Source organism: Ranitomeya variabilis, chromosome 2 (assembly GCF_051348905.1).
Source record: "Ranitomeya variabilis isolate aRanVar5 chromosome 2, aRanVar5.hap1, whole genome shotgun sequence".
NCBI lineage: Eukaryota > Metazoa > Chordata > Amphibia > Anura > Dendrobatidae > Ranitomeya > Ranitomeya variabilis.
Window position 1 is genome coordinate 252,511,376 of NC_135233.1, and position 16,310 is coordinate 252,527,685.

The 16,310-nt window shown below is 45.5% G+C and overlaps 1 long non-coding RNA gene across 1 annotated transcript in view; it reads right to left on the bottom strand.

The window, feature by feature from the left end:
* The window catches only part of LOC143805373 (uncharacterized), a 191,373-nt gene that overhangs the window by 174,064 nt on the left and 999 nt on the right, over nt 1-16,310 (bottom strand). The gene's annotated exons all lie outside the window — the stretch shown is intronic.

Consider the following 16,310-nt stretch of genomic DNA (forward strand, 5'->3'; position numbering starts at 1 on the left):
ATTTTTTTTGCATATTCCACACTACTAATGTTAGTAGTGTGTATGTGCAAAATTTCAGCGCTGTAGCTGCTGAAATAAAGGGTTAAATGGCGGAAAAAATTGGCGTGGGCTCCCGCGCAATTTTCTCCGCCAGAATGGTAAAGCCAGTGACTGAGGGCAGATATTAATAGCCAGGAGAGGGTCCTTGGTTATTGGCCCCCCCGTGGCTAAAAACATCTGCCCCCAGCCACCCCAGAAAAGGCACATCTGGAAGATGCGCCTATTCTGGCACTTGGCCACTCTCTTCCCACTCCCTGTAGCGGTGGGATATGGGGTAATGAAGGGTTAATGCCACCTTGCTATTGGAAGGTGACATTAAGCCAGATTAATAAAGGAGAGGCGTCAATTATGACACCTATCCATTATTAATCCAATTGTAGGAAAGGGTTAAAAAACACACACACACATGATTTAAAAGTATTTTAATGAAAAAAACACAGCGGTTGTTGTAATAATTTATTGTACTCTCAGTCCATCAGGAACACCCTCGCTTGGAAAAATAATAAACGCACAAGATACATACCTTCTGCTGTCAGATCAGGTCCCACGAAGTAATCCATCTGAAGGGGTTAACTAATATTACAGGCAGAGCTGCGATAAACCGCTCGCTCGTACCTGTAATCCCCGGGTGCTGAAAGGAAAGCAGTGATCTATACTTACATTCAGTTGCGGTGATGCGCCCCTGCTGGATGTTCTCATGAACTGCAGCCTGGGAACTTTTTCCCACGCTACAGGTCATATGAGGACATCCACCAGGGGGCGCATCACCGCGACTGAAGGTAACTATAGGTCATTGACCTACATTTCCTTCAGTCGCGGTGATGCGCCCCCTGGTGGATGTCCTCATATGACCTGTAGCGTGGGAAAAAGTTCCCAGGCTGCAGTTCATGAGAACATCCAGCAGGGGCGCATCACCGCAACTGAATGTAAGTATAGATCACTGCTTTCCTTTCAGCACCCGGGGATTACAGGCAGAGCGAGTGGATTATCGCAGCTCTGCCTGTAATATTAGTTAACCCCTTCAGATGGATTACTTCGTGGGACCTGATCTGACAGCAGAAGGTATGTATCTTGTGCGTTTATTATTTTTCCAAGCGAGGGTGTTCCTGATGGACTGAGAGTACAATAAATTATTACAACAACCGCTGTGTTTTTTTCATTAAAATACTTTTAAATCATGTGTGTGTGTGTTTTTTAACCCTTTCCTACAATTGGATTAATAATGGATAGGTGTCATAATTGACGCCTCTCCATTATTAATCTGGCTTAATGTCACCTTCCAATAGCAAGGTGGCATTAACCCTTCATTACCCCATATCCCACCGCTACAGGGAGTGGGAAGAGAGTGGCCAAGTGCCAGAATTGGCGCATCTTCCAGATGTGCCTTTTCTGGGGTGGCTGGGGGCAGATGTTTTTAGCCACGGGGGGGGGCCAATAACCATGGACCCTCTCCTGGCTATTAATATCTGCCCTCAGTCACTGGCTTTACCATTCTGGCGGAGAAAATTGCGCGGGAGCCCACGCCAATTTTTTCCGCCATTTAACCCTTTATTTCAGCAGCTACAGCGCTGAAATTTTGCACATACACACTACTAACATTAGTAATGTGGAATATGCAAAAAAAAAGGGGATATGAGATGGTTTACTGTATGTAAACCATGTCTCATATCCTGTCGGGTTTGTGCAGGAGAAATTAAAAGCCGGCAATTGAATTACCGACTTTTCACTAACACCGCTGCGTATTTCTCGCAAGTCACACTGCTGGTCCGTGTGGAATCCGTATTTTTCACGCCCCCATAGACTTTCATTGGCGATTTTTTTGCGCAGTACGCTGACAAACGCAGCATGCTGCGATTTTGTACGGCCGTAGAAAGCCGTATAATACTGAACCGTAATATACGGCTAATAGGAGCAGCCCCATTGAGAATAATTGTGCCGTATGTTATGCGAGTTTTACGGACGTAGTTTCTGCGCTCTTACGTCCGTAAAACTCGCCAGTGTGACGCCGGCCTAAAAGGGTACATGCATATGCGACATTTCAGCTGCAGACTTCCTGCAGAAGAAATCTGCAGTAGTATAGTTAAGAAAATGGTGTGATTAAGCTGCAAAAGGTGCATTTCAAAGGGTGAAATCTGCAGCATAAATTCACGCTTTGGATCTTAAATCTGCAGCAGTGTCAATTTACTCTGCGGATTTCATTTGCAGCAAGTGCTTGATATTCCTTATATCCATTAAACAATGAAGAAAACGCTAGCGTTATTTTAAGCAAAAACACTGACAAAAGATCTCAAAAGACGCCTGGCATCTTTTTAACTTTTTTATTTACTTTTATTGTAAAGTATTGAGCGCTTTCCTAGCGTACAATGACGAATTTCTTTAAAATAAAATCAATAAAAAATTCAGATCTGCAGAATACAAATTTTTGGGGAAATTTATAATGAATTCAATTAGTTATAAATCGATAAGATCATATCTATTCCTTATTCCAACAATCTTTCTTGAAAATTTTAACATACACAAATATGGGATAGGGGGAAAATTGGGTAAAAGAGGGATTGGGGTTAGGGTGATTCGCTTTATTAGGGAACATTACATGAAGAAAAGGAAAGTCAAGTTGTTTATATCTATTCCTGACCTATGAACCGTATGTTTCCAAGGACTGATAGTCCCTGGCAAGCATACCATACAGTACACATAAGGCTTTCGTCCCAACGATCAGGAATAGCAACGTTTTTGACGCTGTGTCCAAAACGCTGCCTTCTACTTGCCGCACTTGTTTGTCAGTACATGCGGATTCACATAATAGAGTCTCCACTACAGAAATAGACATGCTGCAGATCGTAAACCTGCACTAGCGGTAAATAGAAGCACAGTGGGCATGGGATTTCTATAAGTCCCATCCACTGTGCTTCTAATGTAGAACACTGCTACTCCTGATCGTGGGCACATAGCCTAATACTGCCATATGGTGTGTTATCACAGCTCCCTATAGTAGTCTGTGCATAGTTGTTGTCTTCATTTTGAAACCAATTTTCGCTGCGATAGTGTCGGCTTCTTGCTTAAATTTCATTGTACTTATAACTATCTTGGAAATTTGCATATGAAATCACCCTCCCCAAATCCATGACAGCCAATGATCTGAAGAGTAGATTTGCTAAATCTTTATACGATTTACCATTAAGGCTATGTGCACACTTTGCAGATTCCACTGCGGATCCGCAGCGGATTTGACCGCTGCGGATCCGCAGCAGTTTCCCATGAGTTTACAGTACAATGTAAACCTATGGGAAACGGAAAACGCTGTGCACATGCTGCGGAAAAAGCCGTGCGGAAACGCAGCGGATTACATTCCGCAGCATGTCACTTCTTTTCTGCGGATTTTCACCTGCTCCAATAGGAAAAGGCAGATGAAAAACCGCAGGAGAATCCGCAGTAAAAACCGCAATAAATGCGCAGTAAAAACCGCAACGGGTTTTCACTGCGGATTTTGGAATTCCGCTGCGGAAAAATCCGCAGTGGAATCCGCAAAGTGTGCACATAGCCTTAAGCTCTTTGGGGCCTTGCTTCTGTCAGGAAATGTTTTATGCTTTGCTGAATTTGTGAGAGCTCATTATTAATTAAACCTATTGTATTTACTGGTGTCGTTCACACTAGCCCATCACATAATCTCAAGTCTGTTAGACCAGATGTATCTAAGCTTATCATCTGTGATACTGTGCTGCTGAGCCAGTGTATCTAAACCCATCATGTACAATACAGTCTCGGAGAACCTTACATATCAGCAACTCAACATACCAAGGACAAACCTTTAAAACCTGTTTGGATCCCAGGCGACAATGGACAGATAGTGGTGGTCAATATACGGTAAATAGAAAAAAATCCAGCTCGACGAGGTGGTGAAAAAGCAAAGTCTTGGTACTTTATTCACTTCATATCAAAAAATAGAGGATAAAACAACAGCACAATATAATTAAAAACACTATCTACGCGTTTCTGGTGACATAGCACCCTTGCCATGAGAACCCAGCAACAATCTGAATATAGACCCAGTATACTGTACTCTTAGCATTAAGTTGTCTGCAAGTAGAGCAATCTACACAGGCTGCACATTACATTGGGCCAATGTTTATTATAAGAAGCACGCTGCATTATGATATTTTATGTGAAGGATTTCATAACTGTTCTGTCTCTTTATTTCATGGACATTGTGATGAGCACATTTGGTCTAAGTATACTCCAGTGTAACCTCTTTACTTATTAGGCCCTGCATTAACCCCGCTTAGCTCCTTAGGGATAGTGGGCGATAAGCAGGTGGGCTGATATTGCATGCATGTTCGGGTAATTTGGGTTTGTGTAATAATTGTGGATTTTGAATGTGTGGTAATGTTGTGATGTTACTGTATTAGTGTTGTAGTAGCAGTATGTGTGTGTGTGTGTGTGTGTGTGTATGTATGTATGTATATATATATATATATATATATATATATATATATATATATATATATATAAATTTATTGTCGCCAGCTTAGGTATAAATAGATATGTATGTAATAGACTGTAGACTTTTATGTGTAATAAATATGCTTTATTGATCCACTGTTTGGCTCAGTTAGTATACACTGACTTAGGGTTGAGCGACCTTTCGTTTTTTAGGGTCAAGCCGGGTTTTGTGAAACCCGACTGTCTTAAAACTCGAGTCGAGTGTAATCAGCCGACCACCGTGTCTCTCTCTCTCTCTCTCCTCTTTTCCACATCGCTCCCAGAACGCTCATTTTACACTTTGCACATCGCTGTAATGCACGCGAAAAAAAATGCCTGTTGTTGTCTACGCCCCCTAACACCTACGTCAGCACTCTACCACTCCTTCATTGGCTGCAAAAATGGCGCTAAACGCGTCATACGAAACGCGACTTTCGCGCCTAGATCGCGTACCGCATGGCCGACCCCACACAGGGATCGGGTCGGGTTTCATGAGACGCCGACTTTGCCAAAAGTCGGCGACTTATGAAAATGAACGACCCGTTTCGCTCAACCCTATACACGGTAGTATAACGAACAGAAAACGTTAAGGCATTACTAAGTAGATAATAATTATTAATGGTCGAGCTTGACGATATTAGTTAATATTGGAACCCGATAGGTGCAGGGAGAATTCTCCCTTTAATAATAATATTAGTATTTTTGGCGGGTACTTGTCCTTTTTCACAGGATAGCTTACCTGTGGCACATCTACAAGATATAGAAAGAACAGATCTTGGATGACCAACTGACAGTAAACGCAGAACCACAAGAGCCAATATGGCTGACATGACAGCTATTCTGTTTTAAAACTTGAAATTGGGTGGTCCATTTACATGGACAAATTCCTGAAAATAATGAGCACTGATTAATTCTGCAAGTCAATCGGTACTTGTTTAAAGGCCCATTCACCCTCTGACGAAGGATTTTTCCGAAACGCGCGTTGGGGAGCGCTGTACTTGGAGGAACGGACGCTGTAGGTATATATTATATAATTTCTTGCTAGATTGTGTGCTTGTTACAGTGGACATTGGCACATGTATTACCATCCCATTCTTGACTAAGGTTTATCCTTATTGGTATAAAATACATATAAGCCCCCCTTTTTTACTCCTAATAATATTTATACACCTTACTCTTAGTATATGATATATGTTGGATTTGGTATATACATTTATATTTTATTATTTGGATTATTGGTTTGTAATTACTCACTTCATTGCAATTGCACCTTATTATATATATACATATATATTTTCTTACACACATTTACACTTTTTTGCACTTTCTGCACAGTGCCCCCCCCCTTTCCCCCTCCCCCCTTTTTATACACAGGCTATATACTTATACATCAGATACATGTATATACTTTAAAGGTGCATTATGTTTATTGAGGGTGTCTTATGTCCATTAGGGTTCAAGTCCTACATGAATTTGTATGAATTTAAGTTTTTTACTATTTTCTGTCCGTTCTGCTATTAATCTATTGTCATATAAAAAATATATTTTGTTATTATTGCTCCAAGTACAGGCACATTATTAAGTGCCATTTGCCCAAAAATATTAATAAATGCATTCTTTTATATACATTTATTTTGGCCTTTTTATATTTTTTTTTCATATTTTATATATATATTATATTCTTGCTTTGACTTCCAGTCTGGTTTTATATGATTAGGAGCATATACAAACTGTATGGGGACTAACTATTGTTAATGCCTTAACCCCCGGGCCATTTTCCTTTTTTGTGTTTGTTTTTTGCTCCCCTTCTTCCCAGAGCCATAACTTTTTTATTTTTTAGGTCAAAATGGCCATTTGAGGGCTTGTTTTTTTGCAGGGCGAGCTGTACTTTTGAACAACACCATTGGTTTTAACATATCGTGTACTGGAAGACGGGAAAAAAATTCCAAGTGCAGTGAAATTGCAAAAAAGTGCAATTTCACAGGTTTTTTTTTTTTTTTTTTTTACCATGTTCACTAAATGCTAAAACTGACCTGCCATTATGATTCTCCAGGTCATAGACACTAAACATGTCTAGGTTCTTTTTCATTTCAGTGGTAAAAAAAAATCCCAACTTTGGTAAAAAAAAAAAAAAAAATCTGTAGCGTTTCCATTTTTTGTGATTTGGGGCTGGGTGGGTTTTTTTGTGGGTGCCAAGCTGACATTTTTATTGATACCATTTTGGAGCAGAAACAATGTTTTGATCGCCCGTTATAGCATTTTAATGCAATATAGCGGCGACCAAAAAAATGTAATTATGGCGTTTTTTACTTTTTTTCTCGTTACGCCGTTTAGCGATCGGGTTAATTTTTTTATATTGATAGATCAGGTGATTCTGAACGTGGCGATACCAAATATGTGTATGTTTAATTTTGAATGGGGCGAAAGGGGGGTGACTTGAAGTTTTTTTTTATTCTTTAAATATTTTTTTAATTTTTTTTTTTTACTTTTTGCATGCTTCAATATTCTCCAGCAGCTCCCACCTGCTGTCATCGTTCGGACATTAATATAACTCATCATTCCCCTCTGCTTGCGCCGATCGACGGCAGAGCAGGGTAGAATGATGAGAGCCGTCTTCAGCACCCGGCGCCGGGGAACAGCGCATACTGTAGCGCTTCTTCCCCGGCGGCCGTCCGTGTGGTACTGATGCGGAACACGGTGGCCACACGTGTGCCGCACGTATTACACACACGGACATCTCCAGTACCTTTTTTTTCTGGTACTGGAAATATCAGGACGCGTGAAACCAGCCCAAAACGGGATCCGATGAAGGTGATCACAGGCTGGTGATCAAGAGCAAGCCAATTACTAGCTGTGAAAAAGGACATTTAAGACCGGGGTCACACAGCTGTCGATTCTCTCATGCAAGAGTATGGGGCTGATTATACCAATGACACTTGGATCAAATTCTGTCAGAGTTTGGTCAGAGTGTAACCTTAGTGTAATCCAATTCTCTTGCATGAAAGAATCGTATCACATGTTCGGAGGAGACTGAGAGCTTAATTTTTCCATCTTCTCCATTGTCTCTGTGCGCAAACATCAGACTGCACTCGGATGACATCAGAGATCACACACCGATAGACATGTATGGGTGTGTGTGATCCATTCATCAGATGAACCCACAGCATGCTGCAATTGTGGTATGATGCCGAATAGACATGAGAAAATAATTGCAGATCTGCACTGCCCCATAGTAATAACATTGGGCCGAGTGCTATCTAATAAAACATCGCATGGCAATAGGCCATATTATACGGTCGCGTAAGCGAGGCCCAAATTGTATTATATATGTGATTGTAAGTTAGCACTATGCATTAGTAATTGCTGACCTCTTGATGGTGATCACTAGGAAACTATTGAGCCACAATAATTTCATTGTAAGCCATATCTATCTGAAGAATTAGGCCTTTGCTGCATGCTGCTGAAAAGTGGAGAAGTGGCTGTGCATGCGCCGGTCTACTTGTAGACTTGAGTCTGCGTGAGCAGGGCCGTATTTAGAGTTTCTGCTGCCCTAGGCACTTTTGATGCTGCCTTCTCCTTTGGTGAGTATGACACTATCGGCAGTGACTTTGGCAAAAATCGCTGATGTGAAAGTAGCCTTTTGCAGCAGATCCAGCAGTTTTTCGGCATCTGCCATGTAATGGATCACTTACGGCAACACTGCGTTCGGCCTCATTCATTCCCTATGCGACTTGCGGACATGTGCGGCACTTGCGGTTTTGCAGCGATCCGGCAAATGCGGTACTTGCAGCAATGGAAAAAAAAACGCTGCTAGCAGTGTTTTTTTTGTCTCACTGCAAGTGCAAAACCTCAAGTGCCGCACATGTCCGCAAGTCGCATAGGGACTTGTATTGAACTTTTCATTTCCCAATTCCTCTTAAAGGAAGAAAAAAAATATTCCAAACAAAATATAAACTGGAATGCATATGTTAAGAGGGTGTAACATCTTAGTGGGGTCTGATTTGTATGGTATCTACGTATTCTGTTGCTTACAGCCAGAGCAGGGGCAGACATACCATTTGTGCAATCTGGACAGCCACACATTTCCACCTCCAGAGTAGTAAGGAGGACCTTTTCTACCTCCAGAGCAGTAAGAGAGCCTACTTGTAGAAATGTTAATTATGATGAGTGATCAGACCGCAAACGCTCATATACTGTTCTTGCATGAGAGCCCTCTTCTATGTGTGTCTTCTCCTGACCAGAGGTTCAGAGGCATGGTGTGCTTCCGAGGGCTGCCTTATCCAGGTCAACCCGTATGAAATGGCCTCAATGCCTGTGCACAGACATCCCTCCACCGGACCCGGTAATGACCGCTCGCAGTAGCATACCGGCAGAGGTGTACCTAGGTTTTCTGGCACCCGGGGCAAGAATTCAGTTTGGTGCCCCCCTCCCCCCCCTGCCCAGGACATATGTTATTTGCACACTAAAGGTACCTTCACACGAAGCGACGCTGCAGCGATAGCGACAACGATGCCGATCGCTGCAGCGTCGCTGTTTGATCGCTGGGGAGCTGTCACACAGACCGCTCTCCAGCGACCAACGATGCCGAGGTCCCCGGGTAACCAGGGTAAACATCGGGTTGCTAAGCGCAGGGCCGCGCTTAGTAACCCGATGTTTACCCTGGTTACCAGCGTAAGAGTAAAAAAAACAAACAGTACATACTCACCTGCGCGTCCCCCAGCGTCTGCTTCCTGACACTGACTGAGCTCCGGCCCTAACAGCACAGCGGTGACGTCACCGCTGTGCTTTCACTTTCACTTTAGGGCCGGCGCTCAGTGTCAGGAAGCAGACGCTGCGGGACGCGCAGGTGAGTATGTACTGTTTGTTTTTTTTACTTTTACGCTGGTAACCAGGGTAAACATCGGGTTACTAAGCGCGGCCCTGCGCTTGGTAACCCGATGTTTACCCTGGTTACCAGTGTAAAACATCGCTGATATCGTTGCTTTTGCTTTCAAACACAACGATACACGGCGATCGGACGACCAAATAAAGTTCTGGACTTAATTCAGCGACCAGCGACATCACAGCAGGATCCTGATCGCTGCTGCGTGTCAAACTAAACGATATCGCTAGCGAGGACGCTGCAACGTCACGGATCGCTAGCGATATCGTTACAAAGTCGTTTCGTGTGAAGGTACCTTTAGTCATTTACCGACGAGCTCCTCTCCCTAATGCTCTCAATGATCAGTGAAAAACAGAAAAGCAGAAGAGAAGCTCGTTGTCACAGGACCACAAGTATGAAAATCACATATGAGTGAAGTGTCCATGTGATGACTACTGGAACCTGCAGAGCTGAATCCTGACATCGCAGGCTTCTGAATTCTCACAACTAATGCACTGCACACTTTTAGGCCATGTTCACACTTTGCGGGTTTTACCGCGGATCCGCAGCGTTTTTGCAGCTGCGGGTCCGCCGCAGTTTCCATTGCGTTTACATTTACATGTAAACCTTATGGAAACAGCAATCCGCTGTGCACATGCTGCGGGAAAAACCGCGCAGAAACGCAGTGGTTTACAACCCGCAGCATGTCACTTCTTTGTGCAGAATCGCTGCGATTCTGCACCCATAGGAATGCATTGATCCGCTAACTTCCCGCATGGGGCTGTGCCCACGATGCGGGAAGTAAGCGGATAATGTGCAGATGGTACCCGGGGAGGAGGAGAGGAGACTCTCCTCCAGGACCTGGGAACCATATTAGTGTAACAAAAAAAAGAATTAAAATAAAAAATAATGATATACTCACCTCTCAGCGCTGCACGCGGCTGTCCGGTTTCAGGGTTGGTGTGCGAGCAGGACCTGTGGTGACGTCGCGGTCACATGACCGTGACGTCACGAAGGTCCTTCTCGCACAGCATCTTTGGAACCGGATCGCCGCGTGCAGCGCCGAGGAGATCGGGACGTCAGAGGGGGTGAGTATAACCATTTTTTATTATTTTTAACATTACTATTGATGCTGCATATTGCTGCATATGCAGCATCAATAGTATAGGAGTAAAACCAGCAGCGGAAACTGGAAGACAAACCGTGATAAATCTGCAGGGATAACCGCAGCGGTTTTGCCCTGCAGATTTATCAAATCCGCTGCGGGAGAACCCGCAGAGCACACCGCAAAGTGTGCACATAGCCTTAGGATTCTCCCTGGCTGGTGGACAGTCATGTCAGCACAAGCATGCGATTTGTATACTTCTGACCACATTCCGACTAGACGTGCCCGGCCTCGCTCAGTTCATTTTCATTGAGTGAGGCCACACATGTCTAGTCAGCACGTGACCGCATGTATGTAAATCGCCAGCACGAGAGAATCCTGACAGTGTGCAGTGCGCACTGTGAGAACTCAGAAGTCTGCAGTCACAAAGAATGACTGCAGACTCATTACAAACCTGGACATCCCCTTTAATGCTCCTAACATAAATAAAAACATGAGAATTAGTCAGTATCACAAATAACATTTACATCAAGGTACCTTATAGATGATGTTGTCTTTGGAGTCGTTCTCCTTCTTTTCTTCATCTTGTCCAGGCCCCATGATGGGTTTTCCCACAGCCGTCGCTGCAGACTTCCATCTTCTCCGCTTTTTTGCAGAAAATCTCCACATGACGCCCTAAGGGTAAGTACACTCCCACTACTCAGATTCTATTCTGTGCCCACTCAGTTTTGTCCACCCATACTGCCTCCTTACACTATTCCCCACCCTCCTCATACTGTCTCCTCTCACATCCGCCTTTTCACCATACTGTCTCCTCATATTTACCTCCTCACTTTCTACACTGCCTGCTCACCTGACTCCCCATACTGTGTCTGCACACATCCCATCACCCTCACTCCCCGTACTCTGTCCACATACATTTTTCACATCGCTACTCATACTGTGTCCACATACATTCCCCCGTCGCTCCCCATGTCTGCACCCATCCCCCATACTGTTTCCTCATACACGCCCCTCATTCCCCCAGTACTGTTTCCTCATACATGCCCCCCGTTCCCCAGTACTGTTTCCTCATACATGCCCCCCATTCCCCAGTACTGTTTCCTCATACATGCCCCCCATTCCCCCAGTACTGTTTCCTCATACATGCCCCCCATTCCCCAGTACTGTTTCCTCATACATGCCTCCCACTCCCCAGTACTGTTTCCTCATACATGCCCCCCATTCCCCCAGTACTGTTTCCTCATACATGCCCCCATTCCCACAGTACTGTTTCCTCATACATGCCCCCCACTCACTAGTACTGTTTCATCATACATGCCCCCCATTCCTCTGTACTGTTTCCCCCTTTGCTATTCATTTTGTGTCCTCAAAACTCACCCCACACATTAAAAACCCCCATCCCCACTCAAATTCTCCACACATAATAAATTCCCCCATCCCTGTGCACTTAATCTTCGGTGTCCTCAGCTCCACTGGGTAAGCTTATTGACTCGAGTATAAGCCAGGTATGTATTGTCCCCTCATTCCTATCCCGGTATGTGTGGTTCCACCCTACCTGTTCTTCTCTGTGTGGCTCCCCTTGTTGTATGCATGACTCCCCTGTCCCATCTTGTATGCATGGCTCCCCCCTCCCATCCTGTATGTATGGCTCTGCTCCCCCTCCTCCCATCTTTGTATGCATGGCTCCCCCCTCCCATCCTTGTATGCGTGGCTCTGCTCCCCCCTCCTCCCATCTTTGTATGCGTGGCTCTGCTTCCCCCTCCCATCTTTGTATGCGTGGCTCCGTTCTTCCCCCTCCGCCCATCCTTGTATGCGTGGCTCCGTTCTCTCCCCTCCTCCCATCCTTGTATGCGTGGCTCTGCTCCCCCCTCCTCCCATCCTTGTATGCGTGGCTCCGTTCTCCCCCCTCCGCCCATCCTTGTATGTGTGGCTCTGTTCTCCCCCCTGTTCCCATCCTTGTATGCGTGGCTCTGCTCCCCCTCCCCCCATCCTTGTATGCATGGCTCCATTCTCTCACCTTCGCCCATCCTTGTATGCGTGACTCCGTTCTCCCCCCTCCTCACTTCCTTGTATGCGTGGCTCTGCTCCCCCCCATCCTTGTATTCGTGGCTCCATTCTCGCCCCTCAGCCCATCCTTGTATGCATGGCTCCGTTCCCCCCTCCTCCTCCCATCCTTGTATGCGTGGCTCTGTTCCCCCCATCTTGTATACGTTGATCCCCCCGTCCTCCTTCTCCTCCCCCGCCCGTCATACTCACCCTCCTCACAGCGCGCTGAACGGACTCTTCCACCTGCACCTCTGTCTCGACTCCTGGCGCCAAAGATTCTTCCTGTGTGAGCGGTCACATGGTACCGCTCATTAAGGTCATGAATATGTGTCCATATTCATCACCTTAATGAGCGGTACCACGTGACCGCTGTGAGCACAGGACTTGCTGCCGGCGCTGAGACCAGGCACCGCTGGAGGAGGGTGAGTATATCGCCTTCAAGGAGGTGGGGAGTATGCAGTATGGAGCACCATGTGGGGCCATGATACAGTATCGAGTACTATGTGGGGCCATTATACAGTATGGAGCACTATGTGGCACCATTATACAGTATGGAGCAACATGTGGGGCCATTATACAGTATGGAGCGCCATGTGGGGCCATTATACAGTATGGAGCGCCATGTGGGGCCATTATACAGTATGGAGCGCCATGTGGGGCCATTATACAGTATGGAGAACCATGTGGGGCCATTATACAGTATGGAGCACTATGTGGGGCCATTATACTGTAGGGAGCATCATGTGGGGTCATTATACTGTATAGAGCATCATGTGTATTATACAATACTAGATGGTGGCCCGATTCTAACGCATCGGGTATTCTAGAATATGTATGCGTAGTGTATAGCACAGCCCACGTAGTATATTGCACAGCCACGCAGTACATTGCGCAGCCCGCGCAGTACATTGCGCAGCCCGCGCAGTACATTGCGCAGCCCGCGCTGTACATTGCGCAGCCCGCACTGTACATTGCGCAGCCCGCGTTGTACATTGCGCAGCCTGCGTTGTACATTGCGCAGCCCACGTTGTACATTGAGCAGCCCACGTTGTATATTGCGCTTGTGCAGCCCATGTAGTATATTGCGCAACCCACGTTGTATATTGCGCAGCCCACGTATATAGCAATGTGGGCATGATATCCCTGTTAAAAAAAAAAAAGAATTAAAATAAAAAATAGCTATATACTCACCTTCCGTTGGCGCCTGGATCCAGGAAGCGGTTACCGACGCTTGGGATCCACCGAAGCTCCGCCGAGCCGCTCGCGTCGGCCGCCATCTTCCGTTCCCAGGATGCATTGTGAAATTACCCAGATGACTTAGCGGTCTCGCGAGACCGCTAAGTCTTCTGGGTAATTTCACAATGCATCGCTGGGAACGGAAGATGGCGGCCGGCGCGAGCGGCTCGGCGGACTACGGAGGGTGAGTATAGCAGGTTTTTTGTTTTTTTATTATTTTTAACATTACATTTTTTTTTTACTATTGATGCCGCATAGGCAGCATCAATAGTAAAAAAATTGGGGACACACAGGGTTAATAGCAGCGGTTACGGAGTGCGTTACCTGCGGCATAATGCGGTCCGTTACCATCGGCATTAACCCTGTGTGAACGGTGACCGGAGGGGAGTATGCGGGCGCCAGGCACTGAGTGCGGTGAGTAAGGAGCGGCCATTTTCTTCCGGACTGTGCGCGTCGCTGATTGGTCGTGGCAATGGTCGTGGGCGTTTTGCCACGACCAATAAGCGACTTGGATTCCATGACAGACAGAGGCCGCGACCAATGAATATCCGTGACAGACAGACAGAAGGACAGAAAGACGGAAGTACCCCTAGACAATTATATAGTAGATGAAGCACTATGTGGGCAGTATGGAGCACTATGTTGGGCCATTATACAACATGGAGCACTATGTGGGCACATTATACAGTATAGAGTACCATGTGAGGACACACATTTATTTCTCCACCTGTAGATTTTTTTGTTTCAGTTTCATTACAGTAGTAACATGTATTTGTATATTTAGCAATTTGGGTGTTTCTCAATTGTGATTGGTTAAAGGGGTTTTCCCACTAACAAAGTACATTATTTTTATTACAAGATCTTTGAATTATAATTTCCATTTCCACAATTGGTTGTGTTAAATAAAATGTTCCTATGCTGAGATAATCTCATAAATGTGCCCCTGCTGTGTGTACTGTATAACAACAGTGACCTATCGGGACATGGTCTGATCATGCCACAGCTGCTCGGCAGGGGAGGACACAGAGAGTATACGCACAGGACAGCACGGGATCACAGTCGATTCTCTTTGTGAGGTCAAACATTTCCCTGCCTGTTTTTTAAATGTTTTACTTCAAGGAAAGAATCATTTGTGATCCCAGCTGTAATGTCTGTATAGTTCCCACTGAAGTCCGATCAGCCTGTTATTTGATTTTCCACTTTGATTTTGAGCATCATTCCAACTTCAGACCTCCATGGGATATTTTGATTTACATTGATCATTTTTATGTTTTATTGTTCTCAACACATTCCACTATGTAATGACTATAGATATGCAGCAGGAGTATTTCATTCAGTGATATCTGTGCTGTGGTATTTTAGTGTTCCCTTTACTTTTTGAGCAGTGTATATACATATGATTGCATGGCGGTGCTGTCACACGTACAAAATATAGTAGAACGAATATGCACAAAATAAACCAGATTTCTCCAAGAAGTTACACTACCATTTTCCTATTATTAATGATGACGCCTATCACCATAGCTCCCAACCGTCCCTCATTGTGCGGGACTGTCCCGGTTTTGTTGCTTCGCCCCGATGTCCAGCACGGGACGCTCTGATCCCGCCCCCCGCCCGCCCTCCCTGCTTGAAGACGATACTCACCTCACCTTGCTCCAGCAATGCCTGGTTTCGGCGTACACAGCTCGCCCTGCGTGAGCGGTCATGTGGTACCGCTCATTAAGGTCATGAATATGCGCATATTCATGACCTTAATGAGCGGTATCATGTGACCGCTCACGCAGGAAGAAGGTGCTGCGCCGGGAGTCGGGACAGAGCGAGGGGGATGTCGACATGGCCGCGCGATGTTAGACAGGTGAGTATGAGGGACATGTGAGTATGTGGAACGTGGGACGGGGGGATCAAGGAGGACATAAACCAGCGCGCCATGCAAGATGGGAGCGGGAGCGGCGGGTGGAGAGATAAGCCATGCATTCAGGGGGGAATATGAGCCTTGCATTCAGGGGGGGGGGGAATATGAGCCTTGCATTCAGGGGGGGGGAATATGAGCCTTGCATTCAGGGGGGGGGGGGAATATGAGCCATGCATACAGGGGGGGGGAATATGAGCCATGCATACAGGAGTGAGGGGATCATGTGGGATCATTATACAGTATGGAGAACTGTGTGGCCATTATACAGTATTGAGCATCATGTGTGGTCGTTATACAGTATGGAGCATCATGTGTGGCCGATGGCCATTATACAGTATGGAGCATCATGTGTGGTCATTATACAGTATGGAGCATCATGTGGGATCATTATACAGTATGGAGAACTGTGTGTGGCCGTTATACAGTATGGAGCACTATGTGTGACCATTATACAGTATGGAGCACTGTGTGGCCATTATACAGTATGGAGCACTGTGTGACCATTATACATTGTGGAGCATCATCCACAACAGGAGGAAAAAAAGGAGGAAAAAACCTCCACTATTCTAGAAAAAACACCACAGAAAAACAGGCAAAGGTGCTTACCTGTCTAGGCCTCAAATCAAATG